Genomic DNA, 15,727 nt, shown 5'->3' with positions numbered 1-15,727 from the left:
CCCAGAAAGGAGTGGGCTTCAGCCCCTTTGAACTTCTTTTTGGACACCCTGTTAGGGGTCCACTCACACTTGTAAAGGAGGGTTGGGAACAACCTTTAAAAGCTCCTAAACAGGATATTGTGGATTATGTACTTGGCCTCAGATCAAGGATGGCTGAGTACATGAAAAAGGCCAGTAAAAACCTTCAGGCCAGCCAAGAGCTCCAGAAGCAATGGCATGATCAGAAGGCTGTTTTGGTTCAGTACCAACCAGGGCAGAAAGTGTGGGTCTTGGAGCCTGTGGCCCCAAGAGCACTCCAAGATAAATGGAGTGGACCCCACACAATTGTTGAAAAGAAGGGTGAAGTCACCTACTTGGTTGACTTAGGCACTTCCAGGAGTCCCCTTAGGGTGCTCCATGTCAACCGCCTGAAACCCTACTATGACAGGGCTGATCTCACCCTGCTCATGGCAACAGATGAGGGACAGGAAGAAGACAGTGATCCTCTACCTGATCTCTTCTCTTCCACAGAACAAGATGCTCTTGTGGAAGGTGTAGTTTTGGCTGATTGTCTTACTGCTGAGCAGAAAGATAATTGCATAAATCTCCTAGGACAATTTTCAGAACTCTTCTCCATTGTGCCAGGCACCACTTCTTGGTGTGAGCACACTATAGATAGAACTCTTCTCCATTGTGCCAGGCACCACTTCTTGGTGTGAGCACACTATAGATACTGGAGACAGTTTACCTGTCAAAAGTAAGATCTATAGGCAGCCTGACCATGTCAGGGACTGCATAAAGCAAGAGGTTCAGAAAATGTTGGAACTAGGAGTGGTTGAGCACTCTGACAGTCCATGGGCTTCTCCTGTGGTACTGGTACCAAAACCCAATTCTAAAGATGGAAAGAAGGAAATGAGGTTTTGTGTAGACTATAGAGGTCTCAACTTGGTAACCAAAACAGATGCTCACCCTATACCCAGGGCAGATGAGCTAATAGATACACTGGCATCTGCCAAGTATCTAAGCACTTTTGATTTGACTGCAGGGTATTGGCAGATCAAAATGTCAGAAGATGCTAAACCTAAAACTGCATTTTCTACCATTGGAGGACATTACCAGTTTACTGTAATGCCTTTTGGTTTGAAAAATGCAACTGCCACTTTTCAGAGGTTGGGGAACACAGTCCTGCAAGGGCTGGAAGCTTTCAGTGCAGCATATTTGGATGATATAGCTGTCTTTAGCTCCAGCTGGGATGATCACCTGGTCCACCTTTGGAAAGTTTTGGAGGCCCTGCAAAAGGCAGGCCTCACTATCAAGGCTTCAAAGTGCCAGATAGGGCAGGGTAAGGTGGTTTATCTGGGACACCTTGTTGGTGGGGAACAGATTGCACCACTTCAGGGGAAAATCCAAACTATTATTGATTGGATTCCCCCTACCACTCAGACTCAGGTGAGAGCCTTCCTAGGCCTCACTGGGTATTACAGGAGGTTCATTAAGAACTATGGCTCCATTGCAGCCCCTCTTAATGACCTCACATCCAAGAAAATGCCTAAAAAGGTATTATGGACAGCAAACTGTCAGAAAGCTTTTGAGGAGCTGAAGCAGGCCATGTGCTCTGCACCTGTCCTGAAAAGCCCTTGTTACTCTAAAAAATTCTATGTCCAGACTGATGCATCTGAATTAGGAGTAGGGGCAGTCCTATCACAACTTAATTCTGAGGGCCAGGATCAACCTGTTGCTTTTATTAGTAGAAGGTTGACCCCTAGAGAAAAGCGTTGGTCTGCCATTGAGAGGGAGGCCTTTGCTGTGGTCTGGGCTCTGAAGAAGTTGAGGCCATACCTGTTTGGCACTCACTTCATTGTTCAGACAGACCACGAACCTCTACTTTGGCTAAAACAAATGAAAGGTGAAAATCCTAAATTGTTGAGGTGGTCCATATCCCTACAGGGAATGGACTATACAGTGGAACATAGACCTGGGAGTAGCCACTCCAATGCAGATGGACTCTCCAGATATTTCCACTTAGACAATGAAGACTCATCAGGTAATGGCTAGTCTTATTGTCCTTCGTTTGGGGGGGGGTTGTGTAGGAAAGTACCATCTTGCCTGGCATGTTACCCCCATGTTTCACTGTATATATGTTGTTTTAGTTGTATGTGTCACTGGGACCCTGGTAACCCAGGGCCCCAGTGCTCATAAGTGTGCCTGAATGTGTTACCTGTGTAGTGACTAACTGTCTCACTGAGGCTCTGCTAATCAGAACCTCAGTGGTTATGCTCTCTCATTTCTTTCCAAATTGTCACTGACAGGCTAGTGACCATTTTTACCAATTTACATTGGCTTACTGGAACACCCTTATAATTCCCTAGTATATGGTACTGAGGTACCCAGGGTATTGGGGTTCCAGGAGATCCCTATGGGCTGCAGCATTTCTTTTGCCACCCATAGGGAGCTCTGACAATTCTTACACAGGCCTGCCACTGCAGCCTGAGTGAAATAACGTCCACGTTATTTCACAGCCATTTTACACTGCACTTAAGTAACTTATAAGTCACCTATATGTCTAACCTTTACCTGGTAAAGGTTAGGTGCAAAGTTACTTAGTGTGAGGGCACCCTGGCACTAGCCAAGGTGCCCCCACATTGTTCAGAGCCAATTCACTGAACTTTGTGAGTGCGGGGACACCATTACACACGTGCACTACATATAGGTCACTACCTATATGTAGCTTCACCATGGTAACTCCGAATATGGCCATGTAACATGTCTATGATCATGGAATTGCCCCCCTCTATGCCATCCTGGCATTGTTGGTACAATTCCATGATCCCAGTGGTCTGTAGCACAGACCCTGGTACTGCCAGACTGCCCTTCCTGGGGTTTCTCTGCAGCTGCTGCTGCTGCCAACCCCTCAGACAGGCAGCTGCCCTCCTGGGGTCCAGCCAGGCCTGGCCCAGGATGGCAGAACAAAGAACTTCCTCTGAGAGAGGGTGTGACACCCTCTCCCTTTGGAAAATGGTGTGAAGGCAGGGGAGGAGTAGCCTCCCCCAGCCTCTGGAAATGCTTTGTTGGGCACAGATGTGCCCAATTCTGCATAAGCCAGTCTACACCGGTTCAGGGACCCCTTAGCCCCTGCTCTGGCGCGAAACTGGACAAAGGAAAGGGGAGTGACCACTCCCCTGACCTGCACCTCCCCTGGGAGGTGTCCAGAGCTCCTCCAGTGTGCTCCAGACCTCTGCCATCTTGGAAACAGAGGTGCTGCTGGCACACTGGACTGCTCTGAGTGGCCAGTGCCACCAGGTGACGTCAGAGACTCCTTGTGATAGGCTCCTTCAGGTGTTAGTAGCCTTTCCTCTCTCCTAGGTAGCCAAACCCTCTTTTCTGGCTATTTAGGGTCTCTGTCTCTGGGGAAACTTTAGATAACGAATGCATGAGCTCAGCCGAGTTCCTCTGCATCTCCCTCTTCACCTTCTGATAAGGAATCGACCGCTGACCGCGCTGGAAGCCTGCAAACCTGCAACATAGTAGCAAAGACGACTACTGCAACTCTGTAACGCTGATCCTGCCGCCTTCTCGACTGTTTTCCTGCTTGTGCATGCTGTGGGGGTAGTCTGCCTCCTCTCTGCACCAGAAGCTCCGAAGAAATCTCCCGTGGGTCGACGGAATCTTCCCCCTGCAACCGCAGGCACCAAAAAGCTGCATCTCCGGTCCCTTGGGTCTCCTCTCAGCACGACGAGCGAGGTCCCTCGAATCCAGCGACACCGTCCAAGTGACTCCCACAGTCCAGTGACTCTTCAGCCCAAGTTTGGTGGAGGTAAGTCCTTGCCTCACCTCGCTGGGCTGCATTGCTGGGAACCGCGACTTTGCAAGCTTCTCCGGCCCCTGTGCACTTCCGGCGGAAATCCTGTGTGCACAGCCAAGCCTGGGTCCACGGCACTCTAACCTGCATTGCACGACTTTCTAAGTTGGTCTCCGGCGACGTGGGACTCCTTTGTGCAACTTCGGCGAGCACCGTTTCACGCATCCTCATAGTGCCTATTTCTGGCACTTCTCCGGGTGCTACCTGCTTCAGTGAGGGCTCCTTGTCTTGCTCGACGTCCCCTCTCTCTGCAGGTCCAATTTGCGACCTCCTGGTCCCTCCTGGGCCCCAGCAGCGTCCAAAAATGCCAAACGCACGATTTGCGTGTAGCAAGTCTTGTTGGCGTCCATCCGGCGGGAAAACACTTCTGCACGACTCTCCAAGGCGTGGGGGATCCATTCTCCAAAGGGGAAGTCTCTAGCCCTTGTCGTTCCTGCAGTATTCACAGCTCTTCAGCCTAGTAAGAGCTTCTTTGCACCAACCGCTGGCATTTCTTGGGCATCTGCCCAGCTACGAGCTGCTTGTGACTTTTGGACTTGGTCCCCTTGTTCCACAGGTACCTTCAGACAGGAATCCATCGTTGTTGCATTGCTGATTTGTGTTTTCCTTGCATTCTCCCTCTAACACGACTATTTTGTCCTTAGGGGAACTTTGGTGCACTTTGCACTCACTTTTCAGGGTCTTGGGGAGGGTTATTTTTCTAACTCTCACTATTTTCTAATAGTCCCAGCGACCCTCTACAAGGTCACATAGGTTTGGGGTCCATTCGTGGTTCGCATTCCACTTTTGGAGTATATGGTTTGTGTTGCCCCTATCCCTATGTTTCCCCATTGCATCCTATTGTAACTATACATTGTTTGCACTGTTTTCTAAGACTATACTGCATATTTTTGCTATTGTGTATATATATCTTGTGTATATTTCCTATCCTCTCACTGAGGGTACACTCTAAGATACTTTGGCATATTGTCATAAAAATAAAGTACCTTTATTTTTAGTATAACTGTGTATTGTGTTTTCTTATGATATTGTGCATATGACACTAAGTGGTACTGTAGTAGCTTCACACGTCTCCTAGTTCAGCCTGAGCTGCTTTGCTAAGCTACCATTATCTATCAGCCTAAGCTGCTAGACACCCTATACACTAATAAGGGATAACTGGGCCTGGTGCAAGGTGCAAGTACCCCTTGGTACCCACTACAAGCCAGTCCAGCCTCCTACAGGCTCCCCTCCAACATTTAACTGTGGTTAGTACTCCTTTTGAGAGGGTAGGTATTGACATTGTGGGGCCTCTGGATCCCTAGACAGTCTTGGACAACAGGTTCATCCTGGTCTTGGTGGACCATGCCACCCGGTACCCAGAAGCCATTCCTCTGAGGTCAGTCACTTCCCCTGTGGTGGATCGTGCACTGATGGGGGTTTTCACCAGCAGGGGGTTCCCCAAGGAAGTGGTATCTGATAGGGATACCAACTTCATATCCACGTATATGAAGTCTCTGTGGAAAGTGTGTGGGGTGACCTACATGTTCACCACACCTTACCACCCCCAAAGTAATGGTCTGGTTGAGAGATTCAAGCACACCTTGAAAGGCATGAGTCAGGGCCTGTCAGAGCCCTTGAGCCAGAACTGGGACGTCGTCTTGCCATGCCTTGTGTTTGCCTACAGGGCGGTGCCTCAAAAGGGACTTGTGTTTAGTCCCTTTGAGCTGATTTATGGCTACCCTGTGAGGGGACCGTTAAGTCTGGTCAAGGAGGCTTTGGAAAAAGCTCCTAGTAAACCCCTCCAGGATGTATGCAGTGACATGCTGGCTTTGAGAAACCAGACTGCCCGCTTCAGGAGTCTCGCCCAGGAGAACCTAGAAGCAAGCTAGGAGGACATGAACCTAGAAGCAAGCCAGGAGGGTATGACCAGAATGCCACTCTGGTCGAGTTTCATCCTGGACAAAAAGTGTGGGTAATGGCACCAGTGGTCCCTAGGGCGCTCCAGGATAAGTGGACTGGGCCATTTGAGGTGGTGGGGCGCAAGAGTGAAGTCACCTACCTGGTGGACTTGTGGTCTCCAAGGAACCCTTTAAGGGTGCTGCATGTCAACTGCCTCAAGCCGCACTTTGAGCGGACTGAATTGTCCATGCTCCTTGCAACAGATGATGGTCTGTGGAGGGAGTGATCCTCTCCCCCTCCCTAACTGAAGAGCAGCAGAGTGACTGTCGCCATGTGTTGGGACAGTTTGCCTCACTATTTTCCCTGATCCCAGGTGTCACACACTTGTGCATACATGATGTGGACACTGGGGACAGTCCACCCATTAAACAGAAGGTTTACAGGGTGAGTGACAGGGTCAGGGCGTGCATTAAGGATGAAGTATCCAAAATGCTTACCATAGGGGTTATTGAGCACTCTAGCAATCCTTGGGCCAGCCCAGTTGTATTGGTCCCAAAGGCTGCTGCACTTGGTGCCACTCCAGAACTCAGGTTCTGTGTGGACTACTGGGGCCTCAATGCGGTCAGTAAGACTGATGCACAGCCCATCCCCCGAGCTGATGAGCTCATTGACCGGTTGTGAGCTGCTAAGTACCTCAGTATGTTTGACTTAACATCTGGGTACTGGCAGATTGCCTTAACTGAGGGGGCCAAGGAGAGGTCAGCATTCGCTACCCCAGATGGACACTTTCAATTTGAAGTCATGCCATTTGGGATGAAGAATGCCCCTGCCACCTTTCAGAGGTTAGTCAACCAGTTGTTGGCTGGGCTGGATGAGTTCAGTGCCATCTACCTGGATGATATTTCTGTGTTTAGTTCCACATGAGAGGAACATATGAAGCAGCTCTGGAGAGTGTAAGAGGACCTGCAGAAGGCAGGCCTCACTATTAAGGCAAGCAAGTGCCAAATAGGGCAGGGTTCTGTGGTGTGCTTAGGACACCAGGTGGGGAGTGGCCAGGTGGCACCCCCACAGCCTAAGATCGATACCGTTCTGGCTTGGGAGCCTCACAAGACCCAGACTGAAGAGAGAACCTTCTGAAATGACTTCTAAGAAGCAACCCAGGAAAGTGATCTGGACAGAGGCTTGCCAGAATGCTTTTGATGCCCTGAAGGCTGCCATGTGCAATGCTTTCTTTTATTTTACTAGGAGGCATTGTGCCTTTCACTAACGTTATCTTCGCACAGCATTTTTTTTTACCGACTGACCGCCACCATCTGCGCTGAACTTCCCACCCCCTCGCTCATCGTATGCCCCTTTTTTATTGTTCTCCAGGTCACGCTCGGTTGGCATTTGCCGTTTCCCCGACGCGACCTGTCTTTAATATTCTTTCACGCTGTTTATAAGGAGTCAATCTCGAAGCTGTGTGAGTTTGCTTTATAAGTCCACCACCCCTTAGTATTTATATATATTATGATGTTTGATATATTTTCTTGCAATTGTGTACAGGTTTGATGCAAGTGCCTTACATGTATTTTCATATTTCATTTTTTTCACTTTTTATGTTATTCCATTGTGATATACCCCTTTTTTCTTGCAATATACTTTGCAGTCCAAAATGTGAGCATCCATATACCCTAATTTAGGATTATGGGGGTCATTCTGACCCTGGCGGTCACCGCCGGGGTCGGAATGACCCCCTATATGACTTAGTTTTTAGCGTATTGGCCTACTTTACTGTTTTCATGATAATTTTCACGATTTTTCAGCACCAGCACTCATATAAATATATTTTATATCTTCTCCTATTTTCTTTTTAACAGGCTTATCATAGCCCTCGTTGCTACCTGTACTGCATTGGATTGGCTCATTTTGAGCCATATTTCTGCTTCACATCTTTTATATGAACCTTCGGGACACCCATTTATTTCTCTTCATCCTCATATGTCCACATAGCTAAAGGTATTTTACCTTTTATTTTCTGTTATGCTTTTAATCACCCACCTACACACTCTCACTTTGGCACATACTAACCCTATTATGAAGACTCTTTCTTTGGGGCATCATCCGGCCATTTTCACTTTATTTTATTTTATGTATTATATCCAATAAAAGTGAATTTCAATTCTCTATCCCAGTTCTCTCCACAAATATGGCATTTTGCACATAATGGGAAGGTGGGCCGTATCTGCATTATTCAGTATTCTAACACCACTGGGTGGTGGGCCTTTCCCACTCGTTCACTCTGATTAAGTACGTTCATCACTCTCATACTGTTTACTCTCCTTTGAATATGTTTCTTCAGCTTGCGTACGCATCCCACCAAGTTTTATATGATCTAGTGATTTTCCAGTCATGTTCACTCACCCGTATGTGACTATTCTTCATCACAAGTGACACTGGTGTTTGGGCCTTTGTCGTTTCCCTCGTTGTCTGGATATTTTTTTCTTGATGTTGGTCATCTCTGTGTTCGTATTTCCATTTCATGCATTGCTATTTATGTTCATCTTTTTCACAGCTTTGACAAAGTCTTGAAAACGAAACACGTGTCGGCTGTTTTGCTGTTTTGGACTTGTATCATTTGGTCATCTAACTGGAAGCTGACCTTTTGCTTCCACCTACAATAAATATCCTGTGTTACCTGCTTACCTGGACTACGACTCAATCTTTGAATCTCCTCTTGGATATACTACATGAATACTTTACGTTGGGTGTGCCCTGGCCTTTGTGTTCTTAAGGTAGGACATATAGGGGGTCATTCCAACCCTGGCGGTCGGTGATAAAGCGGCGGCCAACCCGCCAACAGACAGGCGGTCCAAAAAATGGAATTCTGACCCTGGCGGGAACCGCCAGCACAGCCTGCCACTTTAACACTCCGACCGCCACGGCAGGACAGACAAACAGCGCAGCGGTCACCGCCAACAGGCAGGCGGCAGACAATGTACCGCCCACCCTATCACAACTCACCAATCCGCCACCTTTTCCGGGGCGGGAGCCCCGCCGATAAAAACACGGCAGAAACAGACTACGAACGGGAAAACGCTCACCTCTACACACTCCACGAGGAAGAAGGACAGCATGGAACCCGAATTAAACATCTTACCAGCTATTGTCTACCTGCTCATCTACCACGAGTACGAACGCCGGCGCAGACGACAACGGTGAGTACTGCACCTACGACACAGGGGAGGGGGGAGGAGGAAAGCTTACGGGCACACACATACGCCATACACCCACCCCCCCACCCCAAATACCTACACCCCAATGCAGAGCAACAAGTCAGAGTGACACCCCCCAAACCCACCGGAATAATGCAAAGACACAATTAAAATGATCTATAAAATATATGTATAAATAGCTCCATTGAAGTCATGGGAAATATGCAATATGAAAGATACAAAATAAGGAATGAACATAGTTGAAAATATATACATAGGCAATAAGTCCTGCCCATTCTGTCAAAGTTCCATAGTCCGTGGGCCAATGTGCACAAACACATGGGCAAAGCCCACACACGAGACCAGATACCATTGGAGAGAACACTGCTGGGGCATCAGATGATAAAACTACAGGCACCTCAGGGGGAAGGGAAGGGGGGGCACCTCAGCCACATGAGTCCACAACGCCAGATCCACGAGGGGCCTCCATGCCCACTGTCCCATCCTGGGGAGTGCAAAGCCACAGTCACACAAGTCTCTACAGTGGGTGGCTTGCCCACTGTGCCATCCTGGGGAGTGCAAAGCCACAGTCCATCAGATGGATTACCGACTCCACTGTTAATGGAGGAGGCATGGTGCCCAGAGTGCTTCGTGAAGCCCTGCTCGACACAGAACCGGCACTGTCAATGGGCCAGCGGTGCTTGAGACGGCGGTGCCCAGCGGAGCGGTGCTTGAGATGAAGGGCCCAGCGGAGCGGGCCTTGACAGGAAGGGCCCAGCGGAACGGTGCTTGAGATGAAGGGCCCAGCGGAGCGGTGCTTGAGATGAAGGGCCCAGCGGAGCGGTGCTTGACAGGAAGGGCCCAGCGGAGCGGTGCTTGACAGGAAGGGCCCAGTGGAGCGGTGCTTGACAGGAAGGGCCCAGCGGAGCGGTGCTTGAGACAGCGGTGCCCAGCGGAGCGGTGCTTGACAGGAAGGGCCTAGCGGAGCGGTGCTTGAGATGAAGGGCCCAGCGGAGCGGTGCTTGACAGGAAGGGCCCAGCGGAGCGGTGCTTGAGACGGCGGTGCCCAGCGGAGCGGTGCTTGACAGGAAGGGCCCAGCGGAGCGGTGCTTGACAGGAAGGGCCCAGCGGAGCGGTGCTTGAGACGGCGGTGCCCAGCGGAGCGGTGCTTGTCACGGCGGGCCCCTGTTAAGCGGTTCTTGTCATGGCGGGCCCCTGTTCAGCGGTGCTTGTCACGGCGGGCCCCTGTTCAGCGGTGCTTGTCACGGCGGGCCCCTGTTCAGCGGTGCTTCTCACGGCGGGGTCCTGTTCAGCGGTTCTTCTCACGGCGGGCCCCTGTTCAGCGGTGCTTGTCACGCGGGCCCCTGTTCAGCGGTGCTTGTCACGGCGGGCCCCTGTTCAGCGGTGCTTCTCACGGTGGGCCCCTGTTCAGCGGTTCTTGTCACGGCGGGCCCCTGTTCAGCGGTGCTTGTCACGGCGGGCCCCTGTTCAGCGGTGCTTCTCACGGCGGGGTCCTGTTCAGCGGTTCTTGTCACGGCGGGCCCCTGTTCAGCGGTGCTTGTCACGGCGGGCCCCTGTTCAGCAGTGCTTCTCACGGTGGGGTCCTGTTCAGCGGTTCTTCTCACGGCGGGGTCCTGTTCAGCGGTTCTTCTCACAGCGGGCCCCTGTTCAGCGGTGCTTCTCATGGCGGGGTCATGTTCAGCGGTTCTTCTCACGGCGGGCCCCTTTTCAGCGGTGCTTGTCCTGTGTTACTAGGGAGCCAGACCTGGCCAAGACTTCCCGCTCAGTCGCCATCTGACCTTGCGGTCGCGGGGCCCTCCTGTGATGGAGTCCTGGGCCTGTGGGTGTCGTCCGTCACAACCGGAATGGGGCTGGTGGGGCCCTCCTGGGCAGCTCGCCTGCTGCCTGACTTCTCCGCCCTGCTGCCCTTGCCCTCCTTCGCTGAAGCTCTGTGGCCCTTGCCTCCCTTTGATGATGTGGCAGGTGACGGGGCAAGGCTACTGTCCTTGGTGGCAGCCGTCTCAGGCTTGTCGCGCCGGCCCTTAGTTTTTTTTGTCCTCTTCCCAGGGGGTGGGCTGGCTGTCCCCTTGCTGCTGGCCGATGTTCCTGCCCTAGGAGCTGGTGGACTCCAATAGCCCTGCACTATGGTCATAGTAGATGCAGGGCTGGTGGTGGTTGAGGTGCTTTTTTACTCTTACCAGATGGAGGGGGTGGGTCAGTGATTGGAACGAGCTCAAGGTTGGAAAGGAACTGCACTTGGGAAGGACAGGGACGGGTAGGTGTAGTGGGTATGGGAGTGGAGGAAGAGGATGTGGTTGTAGGAGAGTCAAGTGTGCTGTCTTTGGGTGCAGGTGTTTGTGACGGAGGCTGTCGTGAGGTGGATGGCTGTTGGGTGGGTGGCTGCCTGCGTTTGTGTGTTTTGGAAGAGGGGGTGACAGACACACTGGGAGAGGACACAGGGGACGTGTAAATGGCAGTGGGGGTGGTGACTGCACGTGTGCGGACTGTAATGGAGGGTGTGCTGGTGATGGAAGTACTGGCTGATAGTGGTGTGCATGCAGGTGTGAGTGGAGACGTCACAGGGAGGGAGGAGGGAGATGAGGAGGTGGGGGACACAGAGGCACGCCAAGTGTCGATCTTCTGATGGGCGCTGACCTATGTGACATGTACAGGGTGGTAAAGGAAATCTCATTACTTTTCTGCCTGGTCAATGTGAGTGCCCCCCCCCTCCCCAACCTTGCTATGTGGCACATGCTCTCATCTTTCGTGCGTTGCACTCCTCATTCGCTCCCCTCCCCACCATCTTACATACACCCCACTCAACACAGGCATAGCCCATTCAACGTGCACCCTGTGTACTAACCTGTTGGTCTGGAGGACCGTAGAGTAGCGCATACTGGGGGAGGACCCCATCAACAAGTTTCTCCAATTCTTCAGAAGTGAAGGCAGGGGCCCTTTCCCCAGTCGCAGCAGCCATTGTATCTCCCAGACCGAGGTCACAGCAGCACTTGCAGTATAGGTCCTCTCCTGTGGATGATCAGGTCTCGAGTGATTAATCAGATAGAAAATGGCGGTCACGCCTGCGGCGGTGCGTTCCGCAGCGGTGCGTACCGCGACCGGAGGCGCACATCCTCATTGGCTACTGAAGCCCATAGGGTGCAATGTTAACTAATGCGGCTTAGCACCGTGGTCTTCGACCGCCTACCGCCACGGTGTGCCACGCCAGCGCATTGACCTCACATCCCACTGTCACACTTCACAGGTCAGGCCGCCGCCATTTCAAGGGCCCACATGGCATAATTTCTACTGCGTCACACAGGCCTAGGCCTTGCATTGCCACTCACACAAGCCATTCAATGCATAGCGATTTGTGTACTGTGCAAGCTGTGTGAACGAACCTGTGGGTTGCTTGACTCTGTGCTCCATGTTGTCCTTCCTAGACACCGTCCGCTGGGACTTGCGAGGAGAAGGGTGAATCCTCCCGTGTACCGACCGCTGGTGGACCTGTCGACAATGGAAGAAAGACATATCATACTTACATACAGGCTTGACAGAGCAACTATACATGAACTATGTGCCCAGCTGGAGCCAGACCTGATGCCCCCCATCCGCCAACCCACAGGGATTCCCCCTCTGGTGCAGGTTCTGTCAGTACTCCATTTTTTGGCAAGTGGGTCTTTTCAGACAACAGTGGCCATATCATCTGGGATGTCTCAGCCTATGTTTTCTAAGGTTTTGTCCAGAGTGTTGTCTGCCCTGATGAAATACATGCGGAGCTACATTATTTTCCCTGAGGTGGCCGATTTGGCTACAGTGAAGGGTGATTTCTATGCCCTTGGACATATCCCCAACATCATTGGTGCCATTGATGGGACCCATGTGGCTTTGGTTCCCCCCAAAGAAAGTGAGCAGGTGTACAGAAACAGAAAAAGTTATCATTCGATGAATGTCCAGGTGGTCTGCTTGGCTGACCAGTACATCTCCCATGTAAATGCCAAGTTCCCTGAGTCAGTGCATGACGCGTATGTCATGCGAAATAGCAGCATCCCTTATGTGATGGAACAGCTACAGAGACACCGTGTGTGGCTAATTGGTGACTCTGGTTACCCCAACCTGTCGTGGCTACTGACCCCAGTGAGGAATCCCCGGACCAGGGCTGAGGAACGGTACAATGAGGCCCATGGGCGAACTAGGAGGATCATAGAAAGGACCTTCGGGGTCCTGAAGGCCAGGTTTAGGTGCCTGCATATGACAGGGGGTTTCCCTAATGTACTCACCAAAGAAGGTGTGCCAGATCATCGTGGCCTGCTGTATGCTTCACAATCTTGCTTTGCGACGCCAGGTGCCTTTTCTGCAGGAGGATGCTCCAGATGGTGGTGTTGTAGCAGCTGTGGAGCCTAGGGAGAGTGAAGAGGAGGAAGACGACGGGGACGACACGGACAACAGGGATACAGTCATACAACAATATTTTCAGTAGCACACAGGTAAGAATCACCCACGCCATTTTACATTTACTTAAGGCCTCATGCGTCTCCACTGTCTGTGTTTCCCCCCAGTTCCTGTTTACTGATTTGTAACTTTCCCTTCCCTTTTCAGAGCTGTATGACCCACTGCGTGGCTTCTGCTTTGTTTGCCCATGGACTAAAGCTTATTGAAATTGGTATGTTGTCATCACAAAGTAACTGGACATTATTGCACCGTTATGTGTAATACATTTGTTAAGAATACAAGCAGACTCCTGTTATTTTATGTGCAATAAGTGATTTATTTTAAGTGCTACATATAGGTACATGATAGTAAAACGGTGATGGGTGGGGGTGGAGTAATGTCCATGGCAGAGTCCAGTTCTCAGCCGCACAGGTGCATTGTCCATATGCCTGTGGAAGGATGGAGCAGGGGCAGTTAAAGGTTGGACAGGGTGACAATGTGGGACAGTGGGATGACATCAGGGGGTATCTTAGGCTGGCGGGGGTCTTGCAATCCTACTCTGTCTTCTTGTGAGATCTTAGGTTCCGCTTGCGGGGTGGTTCTTCTTCTGCAGGAGGTGGGGTTCTGGTGGCCTGTTGTTGTGTGGGGGCCTCCTGTCCACTAGCGCCGGCGGAGGTGGTAGGCTGTTCCTGGCCTGGGCTAGTGACAGGGGCCCTTTGGGGTGCCACATGGTCCCCCAATGTGGTGACTATCTGGTTAAGGGCCACAACGATGGTCCCCATTGTGGAACCGATGTTCCTCAGTTCCTCTCTGAACCCCATGTACCGTTCCTCCTGCAGTGCCTGGATCTCCTGGAACCTGGCCAGTACCGTCGCCATCGTCTCCTGGGAGTGGTGGTAAGCTCCCATGATGGAGGAGAGGGCCTCTTGGAGAGTCGGTTCCCTGGGCCTGTCCCCCCCCTGTCGCACAGCAACCCTCCCAGTTCCCCTGTGATCCTGGGCCTCTGTCCCCTGGACGGTGTGCCCACTACCACTGCCCCCAGGTCCCTGTTGTTGTTGGGTGGTGGGTCAACTTGGGTGCCCTGTAGTGGTGGACACACCGCTGATTGACGTGCCCTGGAGACAGAGGCATGGGCCCGCTGGGTGGGAGCTGTGCTGGTGTTCCCAGAGGGGGTTGGGTCTGGTGTAGCCTGTGGCTGTCTGTGGGGAACCGACTGTCCAGAGGTCCCCGATGGACCGGGCTGGTCATCTGGGTCCAGGGAGACAGAGCTGCTGTCATCGCTGGGGGCCTCTTCTGGGGGTGGGATGGCCATCTCTGTACCCTCCGTGGCGGTGTGGTGGCGTTCGGGTCCTGCAGGGGTATAAAGGTATGGTTATTGCTTCTGTGTGTGGCATTTCGTGTGATGGGTGGGTGTCCGTGTACCCAAGTGTAGGCATTCCCTTGTGGGGGCTTTTGTGAGGGTGGCTTGTGGGGGTGATGTGTGTGTGCAGTGGGCGTGCTTTGGTGATGGGTGTCCATGCTTTGTGGTCGCATGCAGGGCTTGGTGTTGGGATGGGTGGGTTGTGATGGTGAGCCATTTGCAAGGAGTTGGTGTGATGGGGGTGAGGGTGGGGGTATGATTTGGCATGCAGGTGGGGTGGGGGTGGGAAGCAGTAGTGGAGATTTGACTTACCAGAGTAAATTCCTCTGCCTACTCCTGCGAGGCCCTCAGGATGCAGGATGTGCAAGACTTCCTCCTCCCATGCTGTGAATTCTGGGGGAGTAGGTGGGGGTCCGCCGCCAGTCTTCTGCACTGCAATGTTGTGCCTTGATACCATGGAACGCACCTTCCCCCGTAGGTCGTTCCAGCGCTTCCTTATGTCATCCCGATTGCGTATATGCTGTCCCACCGCGTTGACCCTGTCCACTATCCTTTGCCATAGCTCCATCTTCCTGGCAATTGTGGTGTGCTGCACCTGCGCCCAGAAGAGCTGGGGCTCTACACGGACTATTTCCTCCACCATGACCCTGAGTTCTGCGTCAGTGAACCTGGGATGTCTTTGGGGTGCCATGGGGTGGTGTGGATGAGGTGTGGGGTGGCGTTTATGGTGATGAGTGTGGTGCGTGTGGTGGTGTGTGGTGTTTGGTGCGTGGATTCTGTGTGGGTGATGGTGTAGTGTGCCTCTGTGTTGTGGGATTGTCAATTCTGTGCTCTCTCTCTAGCCTTTGTCAAGAATTTCGGGTCGTAGGGGTTTGTGGGTGATGTGGGTGTGTGTTTTATATTGTGTTGGGTGTGTGGGAGTGGTGTTAGTATGTGTATCAGGTGTGTGTGCTTCAAACTGACCAATGTGGCTGAGTTTTCTATGTGTGTGTGTATTTTGACCGCGGCGGTGTGTACCGCCAATGG

This window comes from Pleurodeles waltl, chromosome 5 (genome assembly GCF_031143425.1).
Source record: "Pleurodeles waltl isolate 20211129_DDA chromosome 5, aPleWal1.hap1.20221129, whole genome shotgun sequence".
NCBI classification, from domain to species: Eukaryota; Metazoa; Chordata; class Amphibia; order Caudata; family Salamandridae; genus Pleurodeles; species Pleurodeles waltl.
Note: the sequence above shows the minus strand (reverse complement) of the source record.